Genomic DNA, 13,209 nt, shown 5'->3' with positions numbered 1-13,209 from the left:
TTATATCTTTTTAGAGCATGGTGGTGGTTTTATTTTATAGAAATTGTTGAACTCTCATGCTTCACTTATATTATTTTGAGAGTCTCTCCAAACAGCATGGTAATTTTCTTTGGTTATGAATTTAGTCCTAATATGATGGGCATCCAAGAGGGATGTAATAAATACTTTCATATAAAGTGCATTGAACACTATGAGAAGTTTGATTCCTTATGATTGTTTTGAGATATGAGGATGGTGATTGATACGTCTCAAACGTATCTATAATTTTTTATTGTTCCATGCTATTATATTATCCATCTAGGATGTTTTCTATGCATTTATATGCTACTTTATATGATTTTTGGGACTAACCTATTAACCTAGAGCCCAGTGCCAGTTTCTGTTGTTTCCTTGTTTTTGAGTATCGTAGAAAAGGAATACCAAACGAAGTCCAATTGACGTGCCAATTTTTGAAGATTTTTTATGGACCAAAGGAAGCCCCCGGAGTAAAAGAGTTGGGCCAGAAGAGTCCCGGGCAGTCCACGAGGGTGGGGGCGCGCCCTACCCCCCTGGGCGTGGGCCCCTATCTCATGGACGACTCGGAGACCCCCCTGACATGAGACCTACACAAAAAATTCCTATAAATATAGAAACCTCCAGAAAATAACCTAGATCGGGAGTTCCGCTGCCGCAAGCCTCTGTAGCCACCAAAAACAAATCGGGACCCTGTTCCGGCACCCTGCTGGAGGGGGGATCCCTCACCGGTGGCCATCTTCATCATCCCGTCGCTCTCCATGACGAGGAGGGAGTAGTTCAAACTCGGGGCTGAGGGTATGTACCTGTATCTATGTGTTTGATCTCTCTCTTTCTCGTGTTCTTGATTCGGCACGATCTTGATGCATCACGAGCTTTGCTATTATAGTTGGATCTTATGATGTTTCTCCCCCTCTACTCTCTTGTGATGGATTGCGTTTTCCATTTGAAGTTATGTTATTGGATTGAGTCTTTAAGGATTTGAGAACACTTGATGTATGTCTTGCGTGGGATACCCGTGGTGACAATGGGGTATTCTATTGATTCACTTGATGTATGTTTTGGTGATCAACTTGCGGGTTTAGTGACCTTCTGAACTTATGCATAGGGGTTGGCACACGTTTTCGTCTTGACTCTCCTGTAGAAACTTTGGGGCACTCTTTGAAGTTCTTTGTGTTGGCTGAATAGATGAATCTGAGATTGTGTGATGCATATCGTATAATCATACCACTTGAGGTGGCATTGGAGTATCTAGGTGACATTAGGGTTTTGGTTGATTTGTGTCTTCAGGTGTTATTCTAGTACGAACTCTATGATAGATCGAACGGAAAGAATAGCTTCGTGTTATTTTACTACGGACTCTTGAATAGATCGATCAGAAAGGATAACTTTGAGGTGGTTTTGTACCCAACCATAATCTCTTCGTTTGTTCTCCGCTATTAGTGACTTTGGAGTGACTCTTTTTTGCATGTTGAGGGATAGTTATATGATCCAGTTATGTTATTATTGTTGAGAGAACTTGCACTAGTGAAAGTATGAACCCTAGGCCTTGTTTCCTAGCATTGCAATACCGTTTACGCTCACTTTTTATCATTAGTTACCTTGCTGTTTTTATATTTTCAGATTACAAAAACCTATATCTACCATCCATATTGCACTTGTATCACCATCTGTTCGCCGAACTAGTGCACCTATACAATTTACCATTGTATTGGGTGTGTTGGGGACACAAGAGACTCTTTGTTATTTGGTTGCAGGGTTGTTTGAGAGAGACCATCTTCATCCTATGCCTCCCACGGATTGATAAACCTGAGGTCATCCACTTGAGGGAAATTTGCTACTGTCCTACAAACCTCTGCACTTGGAGGCCCAACAACGTCTACAAGAAGAAGCTTGTGTAGTAGACATCAAGCAGTTTCTGGCGCCGTTGCCGGGGAGGTTAGTGCTTGAAGGTATATCTTTAGATCTTGCAATCGAATTTTTTAGTTTCTTGTTTTATCACTAGTTTAGTCTATAAAAGAAAACTACAAAAAATGGAATTAAGGGTGCCTCATATGCTTCATCTTTTTTATGTCTTTCGTGAAAACGATGGGAAGGAAAATTGTGCTCAAGTACTAGAAGAAGAATTACATAGAATGCTTGGCATAAAATATGTGAATGATGAGCATGATTGCAATGTTGTTAGTATGAATTATTTGAATACCCATGATACTAATGATATGCAAAGCCACAAGCTTGGGGATGCTATGTTTGATGAAGATGATATGTTTAGTCCCCCAAGTTTTGATGAGAATATTTATTATGATGAAAGCATGCCCCCTATTTATGATGATTATATTGATGAAAGTGGGTTTGGAAGAGTGTCAACTTTTGGAAGTAATGATCCCACTATTTTGGAGGGTGTTGAATCTTATGTGATAATTATGAAAGTGGATTTGGAGAGGTCATGACTTTATTTAGTGATGATTCCGCTATTTAGGAAGAGATTCCAATTGATTATGAGAACGAAGTTGATATCTATGATGATTATTGTGATGACATGTATGCTTTAAATATTAATGATAACCATGAAACTTTTCATCTTGATTTTAATTTTCAATTGGATTATGCCTCACATGATAGTTATTTTGTTGAGTTTGCTCCCAGTATTCCAAATGAGAAGAATTTTGCTTATGTGGAGAGTAATAAAAATTCTATGCTTGTAGATCATGAAAATAATGCTTTATGTGATGGCTATATTGTTGAATTAATTCATGATGCTACTGAAAATTATTATGAGGGAGGAATATATGCTTGTAGGAATTGCAATAACATCATGTTTCCTCTCTATGTGCTTAAAGTTTTGAAGTTATGCTTGTTTTGCCTTCCTATGCTAGTTGATTATTGTTCCCATAAGTTGTTTCCTCACAAAATCCCTATGCATAGGAAGTGGGTTAGACTTAAATGTGCTAGTCATATGCTTCATGATGCTCTCTATATGTTTCAATTCTTATCTTTTATGTGAGCATCATTGAAATCATCATGCCTAGCTAGGGGCGTTATAAGTTAGCGCTTGTTGGGAGGCAGCCCCATTTTATTTTTGTTCTTTCTTTTTGCTCCTGTTTAGTAATAAATAATTCATCTAGCCTGTGGTTAGATGTGGTTTTATATTTTAATTAGTGTTTTTGCCAAGTAGAACCTTTGGGAAGACTTGGGTGAAGTCTTTATGATCTTACTGTAAAAAATAGAAACTTTAGTGCTCACGAGATCAGCTGCCGTTTTTTACTGGAGAGTGCTTTTAGGTGATTCTTTTTGCAGATGATTAATAGACAAATTCCTCAGGTCCACCAATTTATTTCAGAATTTTTGGAGTTTCAGAAGTATACGTTTGATACAGATTGCTACAGACTGTTCTGTTTTTGACAGATTCTGTTTTCTATGTGTTGTTTGCTTATTTTGATGAATCTATGAGTAGTATCGGAGGGTATGAACCATAGAGAAGTTGGAATACAGTAGATATTACACAAATATAAATAAAGAATGAGTTCACAACAGTACCTAAGTGGTGGTTTTATTCTCTTATACTAACGGAGCTTACGAGTTTTCTGTTGAGTTTTGTGTTGTGAAGTTTTCAAGTTTTGGGTAAAGATTCGATGGACTATGGAATAAGGAGTGGCAAGAGCATAAGCTTGGGGATGTACAAGGCACCCCAAGGTAAAATTCAAGGACAACCAAAAGCGTAAGCTTGGGGATTCCCCGGATGGCATCCCCTCTTTCGTCTTCGTTCATCGGTAACTTTACTTGGAGCTATATTTTTATTCACCACATGATATGTGTTTTGCTTGGAGCGTCATTTTATTTTCTTTTTTTTTTGCTTGCTGTTTGAATAATATCCCAAGATCTAAAATTCTTAAATGTCAGAGAGTGTTCACATAGTTACATAATTATTCAACTACTCATTGATCTTCACTTATATCTTTTGGAGTAGTTTGTCATTTGCTCTAGTGCTTCACTTATATCTCCCAAGAGCATGGCTGTAGTTTTATTTTGAAGAAATTGTTGATCTCTCATGCTTCACTTATATTATTTTGAGAGTCCTTTGGAACATCATGGTAATTTTCTTTGGTTATGAAACTAGTCCTAATATGATAGGCATCCAAGTTGGGTATAATAAAAACTTTCATATAAAGTGCATTGAATACTATGAGAAGTTTGATGCTTGATGATTGTTTTGAGATATGAAGGTGGTGATATTAGAGTCATGCTATTTGAGTGTTTGTGAATTTGTGAAATACTTGCGTTGAGGTTTGCAAGTCCCGTAGCATGCACGTATGGTAATTTCTTTGATTGTCTTCCTTATGAGTGGCGGTCGGGGACGAGCGATGGTCTTTTTGTTGGGGAACGTAGTAATTTCAAAGCTTTTCCTACGCACACACATGATCATGGTGATGCATAGCAACGAGAGGGGAGAGTGTTGTCCACGTACCCTCGTAGACCAAAAGCGGAAGCGTTAGCACAACGCGGTTGATGTAGTCGTACGTCTTCACGATCCGACCGATCAAGTACCGAATGCACGGCACCTCCGAGTTCTGCACACATTTAACTCGATGACGTCCCTCTAACTCCGATCCAGCCGAGCTTTGAGGGAGAGTTCTGTCAGCACGACGGCGTGGTGACGGTGATGATGTTGCTACCGACGCAGGGCTTTGCCTAAGCACCGCTACGATATGATCGAGGTGGATTATGGTGGAGGGGGGCACCGCACACGACTAAGAGATCAAGAGATCAATTGTTGTGTCTATGGGGTGCCCCCCTCCTCCGTATATAAAGGGGGGGAGAGGGCCGGCCAAGGGGAGGAGGCGCGCCCAAGGGGGGAGTCCTACTCCCACCGGGAGTAGGACTCCTCCTTTTCCTATTTGGAGAGGGAGAGGAAAGGAAGAGCAAGGAGGGAGGAAGGAAAGGGGGGCGGCCCCCCTCCCAATTCGGATTGGGCTTGGGGGGGCGCACCCCCTCCCTTGCTCCTTTCCCCTCCTTTCCACTAAAGCCCATTAAGGCCCATATACCTCCTGGGGGGTTCCGATAACCTCCCGGTGATCCGGTATTATCCCGATCTCACCCGGAACCATTCCGGTATCCAAATATAGTCGTCCAATAAATCGATCTTTACGTCTCGACCATTTCGAGACTCCTCGTCATGTCCGTGATCATATCCGGGACTCCGAACTACCTTCGGTACATCAAAACACATAAACTCATAATATAACCGTCATCGAACTTTAAGCGTGCGGACCCTACGGGTTCGAGAACTATGTAGACATGACCGAGACACGTCTCCGGTCAATAACCAATAGCGGAACCTGGATGCTCATATTGTCTCCCACATATTCTACGAAGATCTTTATCGGTCAAACCACATAAAAACATACGGTGTTCCCTTTGTCATCGGTATGTTACTTACCCGAGATTCGATCGTCGGTATCTCAATACCTAGTTCAATCTCGTTACCGAAAAGTCTCTTTACTCGTTTCGTAATACGTCATCCCGCAACTAACTCATTAGTAACATTGCTTGCAAGGCTTATAGTGATGTGCATTACCGAGAGGGCCCAGAGATACCTCTCCGACAATCGGAGTGACAAATCCTAATCTCGAAATACGCCAACCCAACAAGTACCTTTGGAGACACCTATAGAGCACCTTTACAATCACCCAGTTACATTGTGACGTTTGGTAGCACATAAAGTGTTCCTCTGGTAAACGGGAGTTGAATAATCTCATAGTCATAGGAACATGTATAAGTCATGAAGAAAGCAATAGCAGAATACTAAATGATCAAGTGCTAAGCTAACGGAATGGGTCAAGTCAATCACATTATTCTCCTAATGATGTGATCCCGTTAATCAAATGACAACTCATGTCTATGGCTAAGAAACATAACCATCTTTGATTAACGAGCTAGTCAAGTAGAGGCATACTAGTGACACACTGTTTGTCTATGTATTCACAGAAGTACTATGTTTCCGGTTAATACAATTCTAGCATGAATAATAAATATTTATCATGATATAAGGTAATAAATAATAACTTTATTATTGCCTCTAGGGCATATTTCCTTCAGTCTCCCACTTGCACTAGAGTCAATAATCCAGATTACACAGTAATGATTCTAACACCCATGGAGCCTTAGTGCTGATCATGTTTTGCTCGTGGAAGAGGCTTAGTCAATGGGTCTACAACATTCAGATCCGTATGTATCTTGCAAATTTCTATGTCTCCCACCTGGACTTGATCCCGGATGGAGTTGAAGTGTCCCTTGATGTGCTTGGTTCTCTTGTGAAATCTGGATTCCTTTGCCAAGGCAATTGCACCAGTATTGTCACAAAAGATTTTCATTGGACCCGATGCACTAGGTATGACACCTAGATCGGATATGAACTCCTTCATCCAGACTCCTTCATTTGCTGCTTCCGAAGCAGCTATGTACTCCGCTTCACACGTAGATCCAGCCACAACGCTTTGTTTAGAACTGCACCAACTGACAGCTCCACCGTTCAATGTAAACATATATCCGGTTTGCGATTTAGAATCGTCCGGATCAGTGTCAAAGCTTGCATCGACGTAACCATTTACGACTAGCTCTTTGTCACCTCCATAAACGAGAAACATATCCTTAGTCCTTTTCAGGTATTTCAGGATGTTCTTGACCGCTGTCCAGTGATCCACTCCTGGATTACTTTGGTACCTCCCTGCTAAACTTATAGAAAGGCACACATCAGGTCTGGTACACAGCATTGCATACATGATAGAGCCTATGGCTGAAGCATAGGGAACATCTTTCATCTTCTCTCTATCTTCTGCAGTGGTCGGGCATTGAGTCTTACTCAACTTCACACCTTGTAACACAGGCAAGAACCCTTTCTTTGCTTGATCCATTTTGAACTTTTTCAAAACTTTGTCAAGGTATGTGCTTTGTGAAAGTACAATTAAGCGTCTTGATCTATCTCTATAGATTTTGATGCCCAATATGTAAGCAGCTTCACCGAAGTCTTTCATTGAAAAACTCTTATTCAAGTATCCTTCTATGCTATCCAGAAATTATATATCATTTCCAATCAGCAATATGTCATCCACATATAATATTAGAAATGCTACAGAGCTCCCACTCACTTTCTTGTAAATACAGGCTTCTCCAAAAGTCTGTATAAAACCATATGCTTTGATCACACTATCAAAACGTTTATTCCAACTCCGAGAGGCTTGCACCAGTCCATAAATGGATCGCTGGAGCTGGCACACTTTGTTAGCTCCGTTTGGATCGACAAAACTTTCCGGTTGCATCATATACAATTCTTCTTCCAGAAATCCATTCAGGAATGCAGTTTTGACATCCATTTGCCAAATTTCATAATCATAAAATGCGGCAATTTCTAACATTATTCAGACAGACTTAAGCATCGCTACGGGTGAGAAAGTCTCATCGTAGTCAATCCCTTGAACTTGTCGAAAACCTTTTGCAACAAGTCGAGCTTTATAGACAGTAACATTACCATCAGCGTCAGTCTTCTTCTTGAAGATCCATTTATTCTCAATGGCTTGCCGATCATCAGGCAAGTCAACCAAAGTCCACACTTTGTTCTCATACATGGATCCCATCTCAGATTTCATGGCCTCAAGCCATTTTGCGGAATTTGGGCTCACCATCGCTTCTTCATAGTTCGTAGGTTCGTCATGGTCTAGTAACATAACCTCCAGAATAGGATGACCGTACCACTCTGGTGTGGATCTCACTCTGGTTGACCTACGAGGTTCAGTAGTAACTTGATCTGAAGCTTCATGATCATCATCATTAGCTTGCTCACTTACTGGCGTAGGAATCACTGGAACTGATTTCTGTGATGAACTACTTTCCAATAAGGGAGCAGGTACAATTACCTCGTCAAGTTCTACTTTCCTCCCACTCACTTCTTTCGAGAGAAACTCCTTCTCTAGAAAGGATCCAAATTTAGCAACAAAAGTCTTGCCTTCAGATCTGTGATAGAAGGTGTACCCAACAGTTTCCTTTGGGTATCCTATGAAGACACATTTCTCCGATTTGGGTTTGAGCTTATCTGGTTGAAGCTTTTTCACATAAGCATCACAGCCCCAAACTTTAAGAAACGACAACTTTGGTTTCTTGCCAAACCACAGTTCATAAGGCGTTGTCTCAACGGATTTTGATGGTGCCCTATTTAACGTGAATGCAGCCGTCTCTAAAGCATAACCCCAAAATGATAGCGGTAAATCAGTAAGAGACATCATAGATCGCACCATATCTAGTAAAGTACGATTACGACGTTCGGACACACCATTACGCTGTGGTGTTCCGGGTGGCGTGAGTTGCGAAACTATTCCGCATTGTTTCAAATGTAGACCAAACTCGTAACTCAAATATTCTCCTCCACGATCAGATCGTAGAAACTTTATTTTCTTGTTACGATGATTTTCCACTTCACTCTGAAATTCTTTGAACTTTTCAAATGTTTCAGACTTATGTTTCATTAAGTAGATATACCCATTTCTGCTTAAATCATCTGTGAAGGTGAGAAAATAAAGATACCCGCCGCGAGCCTCAACATTCATCGAACCACATACATCTGTATGTATGATTTCCAACAAATGTGTTGCTCGCTCCATAGTTCCGGAGAACGGCGTTTTAGTCATCTTGCCCATGAGGCACGGTTCGCAAGTACCAAGTGATTCATAATCAAGTGGTTCCAAAAGTCCATCAGTGGAGTTTCTTCATGCGCTTTACACCAATATGACCTAAACGGCAGTGCCACAAATAAGTTGCACTATCATTATCAACTCTGCATCTTTTGGCTTCAATATTATGAATATGTGTATCACTACTATCGAGATTCAACAAAAATAGACCACTCTTCCAGGGTGCATGACCATAAAAGATATTACTCATATAAATAGAACAACCATTATTCTCTGATTTAAATGAATAACCGTCTCGCATCAAACAAGATCCAGATATAATTTTCATGCTCAACGCTGGCACCAAATAACAATTATTTAGGTCTAAAACTAATCCCGAAGGTAGATGTAAAGGTAGTGTGCCGACCGCGATCACATTGACTTTGGAACCATTTCCCACGCGCATCGTCACCTCGTCCTTAGCCAATCTTCGCTTAATCTGTAGTCCATGTTTTGAGTTGCAAATATTAGCAACAGAACCAGTATCAAATACCCAGGTGCTACTGCGAGCATTAGTAAGGTACACATCAATAACATGTATATCACATATACCTTTGTTCACCTTGCCATCCTTCTTATCCGCCAAATACTTGGGGCAGTTCCGCTTCCAGTGACCAGTCTGTTTGCAGTAGAAGCACTCAGTCTCAGGCTTAGGTCCAGACTTGGGTTTCTTCTCCTGAGCAGCAACTTGTTTGATGTTCTTCTTGAAGTTCCCCTTCTTCTTCCCTTTGCCCTTTTTCTTGAAACTGGTGGTCTTGTTGACGATCAACACTTGATGCTCTTGCAGACTAACGCATAGCCTAGTGGTGGGAAGGGGCTGATGCCTTCCCACCCACCCAGGTTCAAGGCATGGTACTTGCAATTTGGGTTTGTTGCACCAATTATACTGTAAGGGGTTCCCTTATAGTCTTTCTGGCAAAAAAAACACTTGATGCTCTTTCTTGATTTCTACCTCCGCAGCCTTTAGCATTGCGAAGAGCTTGGGAATCGTCTTATCCATCCCTTGCATGTTATATTTCATCACGAAGCTCTTGTAGCTTGGTGGCAGTGATTGAAGAATTATGTCAATGACTCTATCATCCGGAAGATTAACTCCCAGTTGAATCAAGTGATTGTTATACCCAGACATTCTGAGTATATGCTCACTGACAGAACTATTCTCCTCCATCTTGCAGCTGTAGAACTTATTGGAGACTTCTTATCTCTCAATCCAGGCATTTGCTTGAAATATTAACTTCAACTCCTGGAACATCTCATATGCTCCATGACGTTCAAAACATCGTTGAAGTCCCGGTTCTAAGCCGTAAAGCATGGCACACTGAACTATTGAGTAGTTATCAGCTTTGCTCTGCCAGACGTTCATAACATCTGGTGTTGCTCCTGCAGCAGGTTTGGCACCTAGCGGTGCTTCCAGGACGTAATTCTTCTGTGCAGCAATGAGGATAATCCTCAAGTTACGGACCTAGTCTGTGTAATTGCTACCATCATCTTTCAACTTTGCTTTCTCAAGGAACGCATTAAAATTCAACAGAACAACAGCACGGGCCATCTATCCACAATCAACATAGACAAGCAAAATACTATCAGGTACTATGTTCATGATAAATTTAAGTTCAGTTAATCATATTACTTAAGAACTCCCACATAGATAGACATCCCTCTAATCATCTAAGTGATCACGTGATCCAAATCAACTAAACCATGTCCGATCATCACATGAGATGGAGTAGTTTCAATGGTGAACATCACTATGTTGATCATATCTACTGTATGATTCACGCTCGACCTTTCGGTCTCAGTGTTCCGAGGCCATATCTGCATATGCTAGGCTCGTCAAGTTTAACCTGAGTATTCCGCGTGTGCAACTGTTTTGCACCTGTTGTATTTGAACGTAGAGCCTATCACACCCGATCATCACGTGGTGTCTCAGCACGAAGAAATTTCGCAACGGTGCATACTTAGGGAGAACACTTTTATCTTGAAATTTAGTGAGAGATCATCTTATAATGCTACCATCAATCAAAGCAAGATAAGATGCATAAAAGATAAACATCACATGCAATCAATATAAGTGATATGATATGGCCATCATCATCTTGTGCTTGTGATCTCCATCTCCGAAGTACCGTCATGATCACCATCGTCACCGGCGCGACACCTTGATCACCATCGTAGCATCGTTCTCATCTCGCCAACTTATGCTTCTACGACTATCGCTACCGCTTAGTGATAAAGTAAAGCATTACAGGGCGATTGCATTGCATACAATAAAGCGACAACCATATGGCTCCTGCCAGTTGCCGTTAACTCAGTTACAAAACATGATCATCTCATACAATAAAATTTAGCATCATGCCTTGACCATATCACATCACAACATGCCCTGCAAAAACAAGTTAGATGTCCTCTACTTTGTTGTTGCAAGTTTTACGTGGCTGCTACGGGCTGAGCAAGAACCGTTCTTACCTATGCATCAAAACCACAATTATAGTTCGTCAAATTAGTGTTGTTTTAACCTTCTCAAGGACCGGGCGTTGCCACACTTGGTTCAACTAAAGTTGGAAAAACTGACACCCGCCAGCCACCTGTGTGCAAAGCACGTCGGTAGAACCAGTCTCGCGTAAGCGTACGCGTAAAGTCGGTCCGGGCCGCTTCATCCAACAATACCGCCGAACCAAAGTATGACATGCTGGTAAGCAGTATGACTTGTATCGCCCACAACTCACTTGTGTTCTACTCGTGCATATAACATCTACGCATAAAACCTGGCTCGGATGCCACTGTTGGGGAACGTTGTAATTTCAAAGCTTTTCCTACGCACACACAGGATCATGGTGATGCATAGCAATGAGAGGGGAGAGTGTTGTCCACGTACCCTCGTAGACCGAAAGCGGAAGCGTTAGCACAACGCGGTTGATGTAGTCGTACGTCTTCACGATCCGACCGATCAAGTACCGAACGCATGGCACCTCCGAGTTCCGCACACGTTCAACTCGATGACGTCCCTCGAACTCCGATCCAGCCGAGCTTTGAGGGAGAGTTCCGTCAGCACAACGGCGTGGTGACGGTGATGATGTTGCTACCGACGCAGGGCTTCGCCTAAGCACCGCTACGATATGATCGAGGTGGATTATGGTGGAGGGGGGCACTGCACACGGCTAAGAGATCAAGAGATCAATTGTGGTGTCTATGGGGTGACCCCCTCCTCCGTATATAAAGGGGGGAGGAGAGGGCCGGCCAAGGGGAGGAGGCGCGCCCAAGGGGGGAGTCCTACTCCCACCGGGAGTAGGACTCCTCCTTTTCCTATTTGGAGAGGGAGATGGAAGGCAGAGCAAGGAGGGAGGAAGGAAAGGGGGACCGGCCCCCCTCCCAATTCGGATTGGGTTTGGGGGGCGCCCCCTCCCTTGCTCCGTTCCCCTCCTGTCCACTAAATCCCATTAAGGCCCATATACCTCCCGGGGGGTTCCGATAACCTCCCGGTGATCCGGTATTATCCCGATCTCACCCGAAACCATTCCGGTATCCAAATATAGTCGTCCAATATATCGATCTTTACTTCTCGACCATTTCAAGACTCCTCGTCATGTCCGTGATCATATCCGGGACTCCGAACTACCTTTGGTACATCAAAACACATAAACTCATAATATAACCGTCATCGAACTTTAAGCGTGCGGACCCTACGGGTTCGAGAACTATGTAGACATGACCGAGACACGTCTCCGGTCAATAACCAATAGCGGAACCTGGATGCTCATATTGGCTCCCACATATTCTATGAAGATCTTTATCGGTCAAACCGCATAACAACATACGTTGTTCCCTTTGTCATCGGTATGTTACTTACCCGAGATTCGATCGTCGGTATCTCGATACCTAGTTCAATCTCATTACCGGCAAGTCTCTTTACTCGTTCCGTAATACATCATCCCGCAACTAACTCATTAGTCACATTGCTTGCAAGGCTTATAGTGATGTGCATTACCGAGAGGGCCCAGAGATACATCTCCGACAATCGGAGTGACAAATCCTAATCTCGAAATACACCAACCCAACAAGTACCTTTGGAGACACCTGTAGAGCACCTTTATAATCACCCAATTACGTTGTGACATTTGGTAGCACACAAAGTGTTCCTCCGGTAAACGGGAGTTGCATAATCTCATAGTCATAGGAACATGTATAAGTCATGAAGAAAGCAATATCAGAATACTGAACGGTCAAGTGCTAAGCTAACGTAATGGGTCAACTCAATCACATTATTACCCTAATGATGTGATCCCGTTAATCAAATGACAACTCATGTCTATGGCAAGGAAACATAACCATCTTTGATTAACGAGCTAGTCAAGTAGAGGCATACTAGTGCCACTCTGTTTGTCTATGTATTCACACAAGTATTATGTTTCCGGTTAATACAATTCTAGCATGAATAATAAACATTTATCATGATATAAGGACATAAATAATAACTTTA

The sequence above is a fragment of the Triticum aestivum genome, chromosome 2D (genome assembly GCF_018294505.1).
Source record: "Triticum aestivum cultivar Chinese Spring chromosome 2D, IWGSC CS RefSeq v2.1, whole genome shotgun sequence".
NCBI classification, from domain to species: Eukaryota; Viridiplantae; Streptophyta; class Magnoliopsida; order Poales; family Poaceae; genus Triticum; species Triticum aestivum.
Note: the sequence above shows the minus strand (reverse complement) of the source record.